The 13,877-nt window shown below is 38.8% G+C and overlaps 1 protein-coding gene across 2 annotated transcripts in view; it reads left to right on the plus strand.

Moving 5' to 3' along the window:
* The window catches only part of PRLR (prolactin receptor), an 88,602-nt gene that overhangs the window by 15,133 nt on the left and 59,592 nt on the right, over positions 1-13,877 (plus strand). Inside the window, exons 2-3 of one of the 2 annotated variants that reach the window (XM_027900621.1) lie at positions 8,537-8,624; positions 9,300-9,329. The gene's annotated coding sequence lies outside the window, so the exon portion shown is untranslated. Of the gene's footprint in view, positions 1-8,536; positions 8,625-9,299; positions 9,330-13,877 lie in introns of those variants that run through there. The other variant, XM_027900622.1, reaches the window with a different exon arrangement.

Here is a 13,877-nt window from a genome sequence, read left to right on the forward strand (position 1 = left end):
AGCAGATGGAAGTGGGAAGCTATTTACAGTACACAGTGATGTTACACAACAGTTTTTGGAAGAAAATGTGGAAAAGAGTCTTTCATTAACTAAAACTGTAAAGGGAATTGTCTACATTACACAATGCTAAAAAGCAGAAAATATTAGCCCCTGTGGAGGGTTACATTAATGCAGTAATACTATTTTAAATGCTCAAGCTAATTGACTTAGAACCATCTTGATAATATGTGAATGGCACTGATACTGAGAGGTAGACAGACCTGAAACAGTTTATGTTTCAGACACAAGAAATCTGAATATGATTTCACAGCAGCGTTGTAAGCCAGGGGTGACACTGATGAGGTAAAGAGGTGCTTTATGGTTTAAAGCAAATGAGTTTTATGAGACTCAGGTCTTTTGAAAGACACAGCCCTGGAAGCAGGGCACCACCTGACCCCATAAAGAGCCCAAAGGGATAGTACAGCTGTTGAATTCGGTGTTTTACTATCTGGTTTTGCAAGCAAATTCTGAACTCAGTTGCAAGTTGTTTTCATTTAAAAATTGCACATTTAATAAAAATTGCACATTTAATAAAAATTGCATTTAAAAATTGCACAAACTCATTTGAATGATTTGATAATTCTTTTAAAATTCAACTCTTTTCTTTCTAAAATGAACTTCCATGTTTCTTTGTCACTTTCACAGTATTACCCAAGTTCTTTCAGTATATCTTCTTTCGGTCCCCTTTGCAACCTCCTGGTGCATAATAGAGCAAATAAGTTCATAAAATATAAGAAGAAGTATTACTGTAAAAACTTGGGAAGTTCTATTTGCTGAGTCATGGGGAATATTAAAGGATGTTTTGGTTTCCTTTTAAGGGAGATGTTTCTTAATGTAATTAAGAAATTTCTTAATGTGATTTTTAGCCAGAAATTTTAGCTGAAGTAATTGAGTAGTATCATTCTCATAGATTTTTACAGAATCAGCTCCAGGTACTTACTTTCTTTCAACTTTAGCCTCTATTTGTAATAATCTATGTAACAGTTGATTTACCCTACTAGAGTATAAGTACTATGATACCATTTTTTTTTTCCAATTTGAAAGAAATCTGAATAGATACTATGAAATCATTTCACTTCACATTGCCAAGTAGTTCACTGGTCTTAATATTAAATATTTATGAAAAATGAAATAGTTTCATTTCTTCTGTCAGTAATTCCATTCTTCATAAATAATACAGTGTTAACTGTAGCAGGGATCCTGGCTGTCTGGCATTGCAGATTAATGTCTTTCTGCTGGACTGTGTCTTGCATTTTGCTCTCTGGTTCAATTAATATTTAATTAATCTTCAAAGAGTTCAAGCAGGCTAAGTTGAGATAAAGTTGAGACTTGTCCATAACTCAGTAGTAATGGCATTGGCTGGGGTTTGAGAGGTTGTCTGAGGGTCCCTGGACTTTTTAAGTGCCATTCCTGACCTAATCATGCCAATTTTTGATGGAGGCCTTGAGGGGGCTCCTGTAAAGAGAGGTAAAGAATGGATGTACACAATTAGCTGTGTCTGACTTCATTTCTGCTGGTACATTCTGTGATAGGCACAGAGTGGTGTAAGGAGGAAAATTTCTCTAATTTAGGGAGGGAGGTTGTTTTCCTGCTATATTGTAGAAAATTGACTGTAATAGACTCTTTAAATCTCAAGAAGAGCTAGATTCCTATGTAAGGTTGCTAGGAATGAGATAAGCTAGTGATGAGGCCTAGAAATGCATTAAAATCATTGAGTACTGTGAAAGTAGGACAAGCACCTTTGTGAATGTTTGGGAGGAACAGAGAAGGATATATGAAATGAGGTTTTTTAAAATTACATTCAAATGGGATTTAGCAGTTGCTACAAACGAGAGCAGTCCAGAAAGCCTAGGACATAGAAATGGACATAACTGAGAAACATGCCTGCTAGATACTGGGTAGTCCAAGTCTTGGAGTACGGAAGCTACAAGGCACCACAAGAGGGATTTCTGAAGGTTGCTAATGCATAGTGAGTAGTGCTTTCATTTTTCTTGTTGAGGAAGAAAGGGACAGTACAAAAGTACTGTGTCAGGGCAATACAGCATTTTTGAAGGCAATGGAGAAAGGTACCTGGATTGTACTCAAAGAAGCAGGGACAGGACATTCCCAGGGCACCTCACATTCAAGACTTCATATATAATATAGAAGGTAAAATAAAGCATCATCAGAACAAATGGACTTTCTTATCACAAGGTGTAGACAACTATTTCACCAATGCCAGAGCTCTGTAGCTGAGGCAAAGAAAACTTGCATTTCAGGTTTTTGATATGAATCAAGGAGCAGAAGGTCTTGAGCCTATATTTTCTGTAATTTACTATTACGCTTTTTGAATATTTGGGAAAATGTGCTTTCTTGAACAGAACAAACTTGTGAAGGTCTATGTTTTCCTTCTCCTTCAAAACTGAATCTGTCAAAGAGCAATGAAAGTGCTGCTTCAAGCTGCAGCCCTGCTAAAGGGTCTCACTCCTTTACATCTGTTAACATCTGTTCCTCCTGTGTCAGAACTCAGGTTTCTGAAGTATCCCAAAATCCAACTCTGACTCTTGAAATATTGTCTTTTACTGTATATAACCTGACAGGTCAGTGTGCAGCAAAATACAGCATTCACTGTCACAGAACCACAGACTTAGGTTGGAAAAGGCCTTTGAGATCATCAAATCCAGCCTATGACCCAACATCACCTTGTCAACCAGACCATGGCACCAAGTGCCACACCCAGTGTGTGTCCTTGAACACCTCCAGGGACAGTGACTCTACCACCTCCCTGGTCAGCCCATTCCAGTGTCTTTTCATTCCTTCTGTAAAGAAATTTCTCCTAATGTTCAACCTAAATCTCCCCTGGTTGCAGCTTAAGACTGTGCCCTCTCATCCTGTCACTGGCTACCTGGGAGAGGAGGCTGACCTCCACCTGGCTACAACCTTCTTTCAGGTGGTTGTAGAGAGTGATAAGGTCATCCCTGAGCCTCCTCTTCTCCAGGCTAAAGAATCCCAGCTTCCCCAGCCATTCGTCATAGGACTTGTGCTCCAGACCCTTCAACAGCTTCACTGCCCTTCTCTGTCACTGCTGAGCAGATCCTGAAAACAAAGGAGTGATGAACATCTGTTTGCTTTTTTCTGACTCCTGAAAAAATTAATTAACAAATTAGGACCAGAACTTGGGAATGCTCTAGAAGGGGAAGGAAAACAGCTTTTTTCCTCCATTTTGCTGTTCCTGCAGGGTCAGCTAAGCATCAGGACCCTCAGATAAATTACCAGCTAATGCCAGAAACCAGGAATACAGGAGGAAAGAATTATTCTGGAGTTTAGGCACTGATCTCATGTGAAAGGATCATCTGTCCCCTTTTAACTGAAAACTATAATTTCACATGGGTGCAAGAGGTAGAGTTGACTTGATTCAGTGTCATTGACTGTTGGAGATTTCAGATGCAGTATGATCACAAGCTTAATGGCTTTTGGATAAGTGACTTCAAGGCACCCACCATTTTCTTTACTGGAGTTTGGTCTGATATTTGACATGAAGTAAGAAAGAATATTACCTTGAATAGGTTCCAACTAAAGACGGTTTCCATTATACATTACTTTTAATAGCAAAAGAAATTACACCCTTAAGCTTTTGTTTCCTATCCCTGTCCTCCCATTCGCTATCACTGTGTCGTGCCAATACAGCTGCTTTTCTCAGCAGTGGTATAAACTGAGTCACTGAGATGACTTGGGGTTTAATAAAAATTGTAGCTTATTTTTTAGTGCAAACCATTTCCTTGATTGTCTCACAGACCCATAAGCAGCTGTATCCACCCAACTAAGTAAGTAGGGAACTGCAATATGGAAAAGGGAGTAAGTTTAGTTAGGAAAGTTTCCTGAGATAGCCATATTGGTGTATTGTCAGTGTGTTTTTGAATTACACCCCTAGCTTTTGGAAGAGAAGTCATTGTAAGCTACCCTCCTTGTGTAAATGCTGTCTACATTGAGGACTGTGACCTCATTAACTGGGAAGCTGCTGCCTTTGTTCTGACTGCTAATAATGAATGGTGCTTGACACAAACCTGGAATTTTCATTTTCTCTGTACGAGAAATCACAACTTTATATGTACTGCACATCCAAAGATAGATAGATACAGCCTAGAGTATGGGCTAGATTCTGCCAATAGGAGATAATTTTCACTGGATCTGTAGGACTTCATCCCCCCACATACCCTCGTTGCCACTTTTTCCACCTGATCTTAAAACTTTATTTTTCTGACTATGGGCAGACTAGTAACCACAGCTTAAGAATCAACGTCATGTTCCCAGATTTTTTACTTCTCAGACTTTGGTCATGCTATCCCGTTGCATGGGGATCCTACTGCCACTTGAGAAAAGCTGCTGTTTGTGTATTTAGCTGATTTTAATCTTCTCAGGAAGATCTCTCTCTGATTCCCACAAATAACTAACTATTCCCAGCTCGTGAAGGAGTGTGTGGCTGTTTTCTGGGATTCTGGAAGCAGGTAGTTGAGACAAAGGTCACCAGGCTTAGAAACTCTTCAGTTGTGTGATGGACATTTTTATACAAATCTTGCCTGGTAACTCCATGAAAGTCTGGTTTGTTATGTTGGTTGTACTAGCAATGGTAGTGTGAACTTCAAACAGGCTTGAGGAATCTTGTTGCAGGTAATAACCAATAGTCATGAGTACCTCAGAAATGTTTTTACTGTATTTCCTCTGTTCTGTTTTGCTTTTCAGCTCACTGCTGTTAACGGACTGCTGCTTACTAGGTTCAACAACTGTGTAGGGTAGCCTTAATGGATGCAAAATACATCTATTTCAACATATTTTAATAATCCTTTCATAGCAGGCAGTAAAAAACTAGTTTTTCTTTGGCTTTGACATTATTACTTTGATGCTAACTTTTAGCTACATCCTCATCATTGAATCAAAACTTCACAGGTATTATCCTTAGTGTTTGCCTGAAACAAGGTGCTTTAAGCAGATTGGGTTTAAGTGTTATTGCATAAGAGTTCAAACCATCTCCACCTCCTCTCTTGTTATTTCACTGATTTATTCAAGGAGATAATAATTAAAAAATATCTCCGCAAAAAGAAAAGTGATTGGTTTTAGTTCCTTTAACTCATTCATTGCGGGTTCAGGTGAATGCTGTAAATACTGTTACAGAGAAGATAGGAATATCTGGAGTTGATTGGTCAGGATGATGAAAATAGTTAAAGAACTGTATCATATAAACTGACAACTGTTCAGGATCACCAAAAAAAAAAAAAAAGACTGGAAGAAAATTATCCACTACTACAAAACAGGAAACTCTGTTTTTTCATAGGTTGAGTCTTTACATTACAAGTAGATTGGAAGTTTTTCTAATGATCTCTCTCTGTACAGAGAAATTCCTTTTGAAGATAGATGTCGATTAGCCATGCTGACCCCCTGCTCAGTTTTAGATGTGGAGTAACTCTGCATGTTAAAATCATGTGCCCTATTTTGTTTTATACTTCATACCATGCTTTAGGTGTTTTCCTCTGTTCCAATCCAAATGAGAAAAAAGTTAATATTATAGGGAGTTTTATGAGAATAGCTTCAGACTGGTATAACTAGAATGATTACCTCTCCCTTGCTCAAAATGTCTGGTCTCTTTCCTAACTAATAATCTCAATCCTGTTGTGCTGCCAGATTGAAATAAGCACCTATGTTGTTTAATCAGCCTCTTGAATGTGGAGCAGTCAGTGTCCAATGACTGATGACTGACACCTCATTAACTCCCATATAAACTGCCTCATGGGAAAAATTAGAGAGATTAAATCAATGAATTAAGAAGATTGTTACCATTTATTCACATTTTATTTCAGCTACAGAATTTTAATAGAGTTTGCTATTTATTTTTCCTTATGGTTCCTTCCTGCTAGCATAAGCCCTAGTGAGGGTTACAATGAATCAGGAAACCTTTTTGTAAATCAGTGTCATGCTAAAAATGATTTAGTCAGGGTTTAATATAGCACTGATAGATTTAAAATGGCCTCTGTTCTACTTTGTTCTGCTGCTTTCCCCATGAGAAACCTCCCATGTTTATCTTGGTGGGAGGCTAATTTTCTATCCACCCTGAAACTCAGGTCCAGGTGTCCTAGTTGGCAGAGTGGGTTTTTAATCAGGCAGCGCAATCCTAATAAGCTGCAGAGTAGCGTAAGAGTTAGCTCTTGACTTTGGGCTGGGAGCCCAAAGCCTGCATGAGCATTTCACAGTACTTGGGACACAAACACAATGCAGGGCAGCAGCATGTGTGTCACTGCAGCCACTGGCCTGCCAAGCACAGTGTTCCATGTGGGGCAGATGACGTACATGCCCCTCTCTCTCTCTTTTGTTTCCAGTTGCCTCGGTCCCCAGCTGTGCTGGAGGGACTTGCCTCAAGAAGTCGGTCATGTTCTTCTTTAGAGAATCTATTAATGCAAACATTCTGGAGCATTTCTCAGATATCTTACCATGTAAATACTTAAACTGAAATCAAATTACGTGACTTGCACTGTAGCTCTCTTCTGTGTTGCCTACAATAGACCGTCAAAGTTAAAAATACATACACAAGACTCTGTGTTAATTTTACAGTAAAACAAAGGCTCTGTCATCATGTAGCTAGTTAGACAATTCCATAGACAAGGTACATGATGCAGTAAGCCATGTGATGACACCAAAAAATTAAGATTGCAGGTGCACTGCAAAGTCCACTGGAAAGTGCAGTTTGTTCAAAAGCCCAGTTAGAGCAGAATCCAGAGATCCCCTGGGGACACACCAAATTAATACTGATTTACAGGTATGCTCTCTGCTAGAAAAGAATTAACTTATGTAATCTTAAGTCAATCTCTAAAGCTTAAAAATACCATGAGACTGTACCAGTGACCAAAAGTCAGCAATGATAAATTTGGTCAGAGGAATGTACATTTAAAAAACTGCACTGTTCCTTAAAAACAAACAAACAAACAAACAAACAAACCACCATATCATGGTTACTCTTAGAGGCTAAATCATTCTATTCTGAAGATTTTTGTTTGTTGTCACGATTTTCCATCAAATATTTTTATAAGGAAAAACTTATATTCTTCTTAATATAAATACATTAACTTTTAATAGAAAAAAGGCTTTTCTCAAGCTTTTTAAAAGGGCCCAGTACTAGTAAAGTTTCATCTTGTTCATGTCCATGACTGGTTTCAAATATACATTGTTGTTGCTGTATTATATCCTCTAATCCTCTCAGGTCCCACAGAAATCAGACATGATCTAGCAGGCAGAAGGCATTAAGTGTAGGTGTAGTTCTGCTGAATTCAGTGTAAGAGCACAGACAAGCCAAATTTTTTTGGCAGAATCAGGCTTTGCTGGATCAGAATAGGTCACAGGATCTAAGAAAGAACAGCTGAAGTTTAGATTTCATCATCTGGTTCTAAATTTGATTTTGTTAAACCACAGCAAATCCAAAATGGAAAAGAATACTAAAGCTCATCTTGAGCTCTAGGGAGCACTTTAAATCCTATAGCAGGATTTATTTGTAAGGGTTATTGTAGTTCTGAGTTCTATTAATGATATTAAGTTCAGGAAAATATATTTTCTTTGAAAAAAATCTTAATTTTCTCTTCAGAGTTCTATTTAAAAGAATAAGTGCTTAAAAATGGATTAAAATGTACCCTAAATCTCCAAAGACTGTAGTGTTTCTTTAGAGTTGTTTCCAGAAGATCTCTGGAGAGAGCAATACTGCATTTGCTTCTGCTAGGTTAATTCTTGATGAAGAAAGAAATAGTCAAATCTCACAGGGACCAACAACTGTCATGAAGGTAAGTAAGGGTGAGAAGGAGGTGATCATATATGGCAATTTGGGTCACACAGTAGCTTAGAGCCCTTCATACAGGGCTTTAGGCATAGTTAGTTACAAACCAGTAGGTAGCAAGAAGTGAGTATAATGAAGGTAATTTTTACAGAGTGAATCTGAGAACTACTGAGGCTTCAGAGAGGACAGGCAGCTCAGCTGTCAGTTGGGTGCTATAGATTAGCATGAGATCTTAAAGCTTGCCTCCATAACAGGGTAGTTTGATTTACAGTATCTCTGTACACCACTGCAAAATGCATCCTCGCTCATTCTGTGTGCTCATACATTTTGTAGATGCTGGAGAAATAGAAGGTTGCAGTATTTGTGAGAAAGCTAAGTCAGCATCTTAATGTGAGGAGAATCAGGGACTCAGTCTAGTTATTCAGAAAGAATAGGTGACTTAATTCTTAAGTAAGTGTATAAAGAATAAAATTATTAAAAGCCTTTTCCTCTGGAAGCTAAAGTCATAGGATCGGATCATCAGAAGATAAGACCAGGAAATATAAAATTAAAAGTTAGCAACATTCTTCCAATTGTACGCATGATTGTCCCACGAAGGTGAGTTATCAGGGATGATTTCTAAGTAAGGACTTTATGGTAGGCATCCACAGGGAGAAGCAAAGCACAAGCTGAAAATTGACATGACATATTCTTTGTGCCAATTGACAGGGGGAAAGCCACAACACTGCACTTCAGGCAGAAGATTTGGAGTCAAAGGTTTCTGAAATCAGTGAAGACTGCCTGAGAACAGCGCATGGTAAAATCATAGTTACTTCTGTTCTTTTTCTGGATGAAACAAATGATCTTGAGTTACTTGATTAAGTGGATGAAATGTATTAGCCTCAGATGTGCGAATGGTACTGGATGTTCTGATTTTTCCTTTTTGTACTTGAATTCTGTGTCTGCAAATAACTTGGGGTTTGCTTGCATAATAAGAAGTAGGATATGTGGAATGGTTGGATAGAGCCCTACTGTGAGTATCCCATTAGAAACTTTAACTGTGGGCAAACTACTGCTTACATAAAACTCATATTAGCCTAGAGTTATAGAATATTTCTGTATCATGTTGTTACCAAAAATGTATGTAATCTTTGAACTGAGTTTTAAATGCAACTTAAGTCCATAAAATTAGTTTACAGTGTTTTAAATTAAACTGTGAGGCAGGTACATAATTTAAGTATGGGAATAAACAACCTAGATGTTAGTAAATATCCACTAGGTCTTGTGTTTAATGAAAAGAGACACAAGAGTTGAAAGACTTCAGTGGAAGCACTTGCAAAAACACTTCAGAGTTTGTTAAGAAGCAGACTTAGGATCAAGTCCACTTAAAAAAGAAAAAAAGATGCAAGTACATTTTATTTAATATAATAAAACTCCCTGTAACTTTCAACTAGATGTGTTAGTTCACTGTTTGCATTTTTTTTTCTTTCAGGTTAACATAGTGCTACATCTCTTCATATAGGTACTGTCTTTCTGAGTATCTTCCTCAGGTTTATGGGCTGAAGGCAAACAAGCAAAGCCTGAAAGGCCATCTTGCATTTTTTCATGAATTAGCATCACCAGAAAAAAAAAAAAAGGTTTTTTTTTTTACAATAATCAATTCTCAAAAAAGCTGTGCGTGTTTGCTTGGCATTTTAATTTTATGTAAATGTGTATAAATTTCTGGTTTTTCTGAGAACTTTGTTCCTTGATTAGAAGAAACAAACCTGAGTTTATAACTTAAAACTGTATATGTGAGAAATAACACATTTCAATTAAAACAACAACAGCAACAACAATTTTCTTTTAAAATTGCAGATTTTTGAAGGGGTTGAAATGATGAGTTGATAAACATCTGGGCTAAAGCCAGTCTTTGTAAGACAATAGCAGATCTGGGAACCACAAAACCGAGAGTGTTTTAGACACAGTGACGGAAAACCAGGCTGCTAATACAAAATATACTACTTACGGATCTGAGAACAGTGCCCCAAATTGCTAACATACAGAACACTCAGAGTCAGGTTTCAACATTGTTCTTCATTTCATAAAAGTGCATAGATTTCAGTAGATGTTTTTCTCCAGCATTGGTTTGCACAGTTATAAATCACTTGCAGTTTGGTTTGGTTTTTTTTTCTTTTTTACAAGGTTTTACTCAAAATTTCCTTTTACAAATGATTTGGTGAGTTTCCAAGCCATCTACTAATGTTGGGTAATGGGGAATCTCCATCACGTAATTGTGTGCAAGTGGTATAATAGTGAGCATGTAATTATAAAATATCTTCATTTTCAGATATTATGACTCAAGAATGTTGTGTATATAAAAACTGTATTAAAGGGGAGGTTAAAAGAAAAAGATGCAGACAGCTATGCATTGGCCAGAGTAATTTAGAAAATGTGTGGAACTTTAGAACAGTTCTTTTAAGCTAAAGACAAATATAAAATAAAGGGAAAGTATAACGAAGTGCTGAAAGCATTTGAGCTAGACTAACTAATACCTGTCTATGTAGAAGTGCAGTAAATTTCATTTAACTTCGGTAAACATCTTTTCTTTGCAGATAGGAAACTGTGGGATTGAAAAGTTGTGTTTAGAAAAGGTTTTGTAGGGCCATACCTCAAATGATAATAACACCAGCAATGAAAGGAAAGCTCTTGTATATGAGAGGGTTAGCTGTGAAATTCCTCAGGATGAGTGTTGGATCTGAATCCTTAATACTTATTTGAATCAACAAGTATTTGAATAACAAAAATTGCTGTTTCAGCCAGAAGCTCATTAGCTGGAAACGCAGGCAAATTACTTTGGCAAGCTGAATTATTTCTAGCACATTTAGAGAAGTGTTAATGATGTTATTCAAAGTTTGAGTGAGCACATCAAAGTAATTTGTGAAGTTTTACTGATTCATATTCAAAAACATTAATTAAAATTGGAGGAGGTGCAAAGAAGGGTTCTATTCTTACTATTTTAGTAGCTTTTCTTACAAGAAGATATCACAAAAGTCTGAGCAACAAATGAAGTCATAGAATGGTTTGTGTGGGAAGGGCTGTTTAAAGATCACCACGTTCCAACCTTTTTTAGCATGGGCAGGATGCCAAAGCTCCATCCATCCGTCTTCTCTTTGAGAGGGTATATTGTATCTCTCCATAACATTGTGTAGTGCAGAAAGAATGCCAGGAGGAGGCTGTAACACTAAGGACAGAGAGGAGAGGAAAAGAAAATGCAAAAAAACTGTGATCTGAGCCACAAACAAGTAGTTGTAAAATAAAGAATAAACTTTAGTGGGAAATTGGAAGATGATTCTTTTCCATTAAAGCAATTAGAGAACCAGATCATCTCCCATTAACAACAGTCAGAGAGAGCCTAGGAAGCAGCTACTTTTAAAATGTATCTAGATTAGCTAATTAAGAGGCTTATGCAATATGGTTTTTCATACTAGCAGGTGGCTTGGCTGAACCTGGTGGTTTTGTCCAGCCGCTGCTCCCAGTTGTTGTCTCTGTAAGGGTGGATCTGAAGCGAAGTCTGTGGGCGACAGATTGTTGATTATATTGCAGATCTGCCTTAAATCAAAAATAATTTTTTGAAGACTGAACCATGATGCCAGTGTCAGCTCTTTGGAATTGTCAGCTATTATTTTTGTTGCCTGCAGCACATAATTTCACTGAAGGTCTAGGCAATGGTCATAACCGATTTTTGTGTGCAGGGGTATTCATTTTCTCACTTAGGAGCTTTTGGCATATCAGTGAGGAATATGAAAGGCTTAATTATGCCTCCGTGAAGTTGAAGTGCTGCCTGTGGTGGGAAGAAAATACTTTATTTAATCTGGGGAGGCTGTGATGTCCTCAAGCACTGTGGTTACAATGGCTGGGCAGCACCAAGCTGCCCTACAGTGGTAGGACAGGTCTGGCCCATGCTCCCCCTGCTTTCCTGACTGTCTTTCCCAACATGTGCAAGTGAAGGGGGTTTCTTTGGATAAAATGGCAGGGAAGAGAAAAGGCAAAGAGGTGTAATGGTGATGCCATTATAGATGCCTCTTTATAACCACTTTTGGCCATGCTAGTGGTAACTTTTGATGAGTTTATAGAGCCCTGTTTTGTTAAACCTCTTTCTTAGATTAGTACAGGTTATCACACTGATAAGTGGGGCAATTGCCTTGAACTTGCACTTTTCTTTCTATCCACTATTGCTTTTCTTCCCTATGTTAACCGCTGCTAAAGGTTTTGGGAGTTTTACTTAGAGAGTGTACTCCTTTAACTGCAAAACTAAATAGAGAACTGTGAAGGAGAAATGTTGTATGTGTTACTGTAGCCCAGCTCAGTACAGTGGAGATAAGCTTTTCACATTGTTCTCTTTGTTTCTTACCCCATTTTTTTATCAGGCATCCAGTAACATTCCTGACTGTGTCCAATGCCGGGGAAATCTGCAATGTGCACTCAAGTGGGAGTAGCAATTACAGAAACACTTCTAGTGTTTATTCACTTCCCACAAAGCTCTTGGACTCCTTGTGTAATAATCTTTTTCAATAAAGAAAACTGAATAAGCATTAATCATAAAACATAGCAGTATCCTATATTTTGATGGGTCAGGCAACTTGCCTTGCTTCTGCAAAATCCAGTTTGACATTTTTTTTGGCGTTGAGAAATCCAGAAAGTGTTGGGCTGGGTGAGTGTACTGTGTCTACTTGGGGTGGAGTTAATTTCCCACAGAGCAGCCCCTCACGGCACTGTGTGCTGGGGGCCAGGAAGGTGCTGGTAACACACCAGTGCTTTGGGCACTGCTGGGCAGGCTCGCACAGCATCAATGTCTGCAACATCCCCCCTCAAGGGCCAGTATTCTGGGGGTGGGCAAGATCTGGAGAGGGAACACAGCCAGGACAGCTGAGCCAAGCTAACCAAAGAGACATTCCATACCAGGGTGTCTGCTTGGCAATGAAAGCTGAGGGAAAGGAGGAGAGGAAGGAGCAGCAATTAAGGCATTTGTGTTCCAGAGTAACCTCTAAGCACAGTGAGGACCTGCTTCCTAGGATGTAACTGGACATAACTGCTTATGGGAAGTAGAGAATTAATATTTTTGTTTTCCTTTGCTTCTGTGTGCAGCCTTTGCTTTTGCTTTACTAAACTACTGAAGCTACTGGCTTATTTTAACTAGAAAGCCTGATGAGAATACGTCCATGTGCATTCTATTCAAGGACCTGAACTGTTTTTTCTGTGCTCACTGTGGTGTCCATGCATGAACTCTTAGGGAAGTGTAGCCTAGCACAGTTTGAGTTTAGAGTGATCAGTCATGATCAGACTATAAGCTATGTTTGATGCTGTGGCTAAGTTGAGCTGGCAAATGCTTCTGTAAAAGGGGAGTTCCTATTCGCCCACTCCTTACTTCACTTCTTCAATCCTACCTACCCTTTGGCTCTATCACCTTTGCATTGTCTTTGGTGCTCACTGTACCTCTTATGAAGCTGATTTAACTTGCTGACCTGACAGAAGGTCTTTGTCAAGGTAGTTTGTCTGTGTGGATCTCAGCTGGCACATGGAGAAGTGGGAGCATGTGTCCAGGAGCAGGGACTGTAAGGGAAGTGAAGCCTCCACGCTTAATTGATCCACTCTTCTATATTGTCAAGGTGCCCCAGCTGCAGTTTCAAACACAAAATATGTGTTTGAATAATATGTTTCTTGCCCAGGAAGAAACGAGTTGGAGACAAAGTTTTGTCACGGTGTCAGAGATGCCTGTTCATAATGTGTGTCAGTGCACAGCCCACATTTCCCAGTTAAACCCGATGAAGGGAGTCAGGTTTAGCCATGACTCCAGATGGCCAGACAAGTCCATAGGGATGAGGTAGGTTGGAGATCAGGCCAGGAGCTCAAGTTCAAGGCTCAGCTCAGGGTCCACATGAGTGGGGTATCAGGCCAGCCCAGGCATGGCTGCAGCACAGCTCACAGGGGGCTAGTATGAGGCCCTTGGCTTAAAAGCCACTGTGGAGCAAAATGGGATAGAGCACCCATGGGTGGTTCCCAGCAGACCTTTCTGGAGGAGCTGTTTTCA

Source organism: Empidonax traillii, unplaced genomic scaffold (genome assembly GCF_003031625.1).
Source record: "Empidonax traillii isolate 1590-97213 ecotype Southwest subspecies unplaced genomic scaffold, ASM303162v1 scaffold743:size316770, whole genome shotgun sequence".
In the NCBI taxonomy this organism is placed as follows: Eukaryota; Metazoa; Chordata; class Aves; order Passeriformes; family Tyrannidae; genus Empidonax; species Empidonax traillii.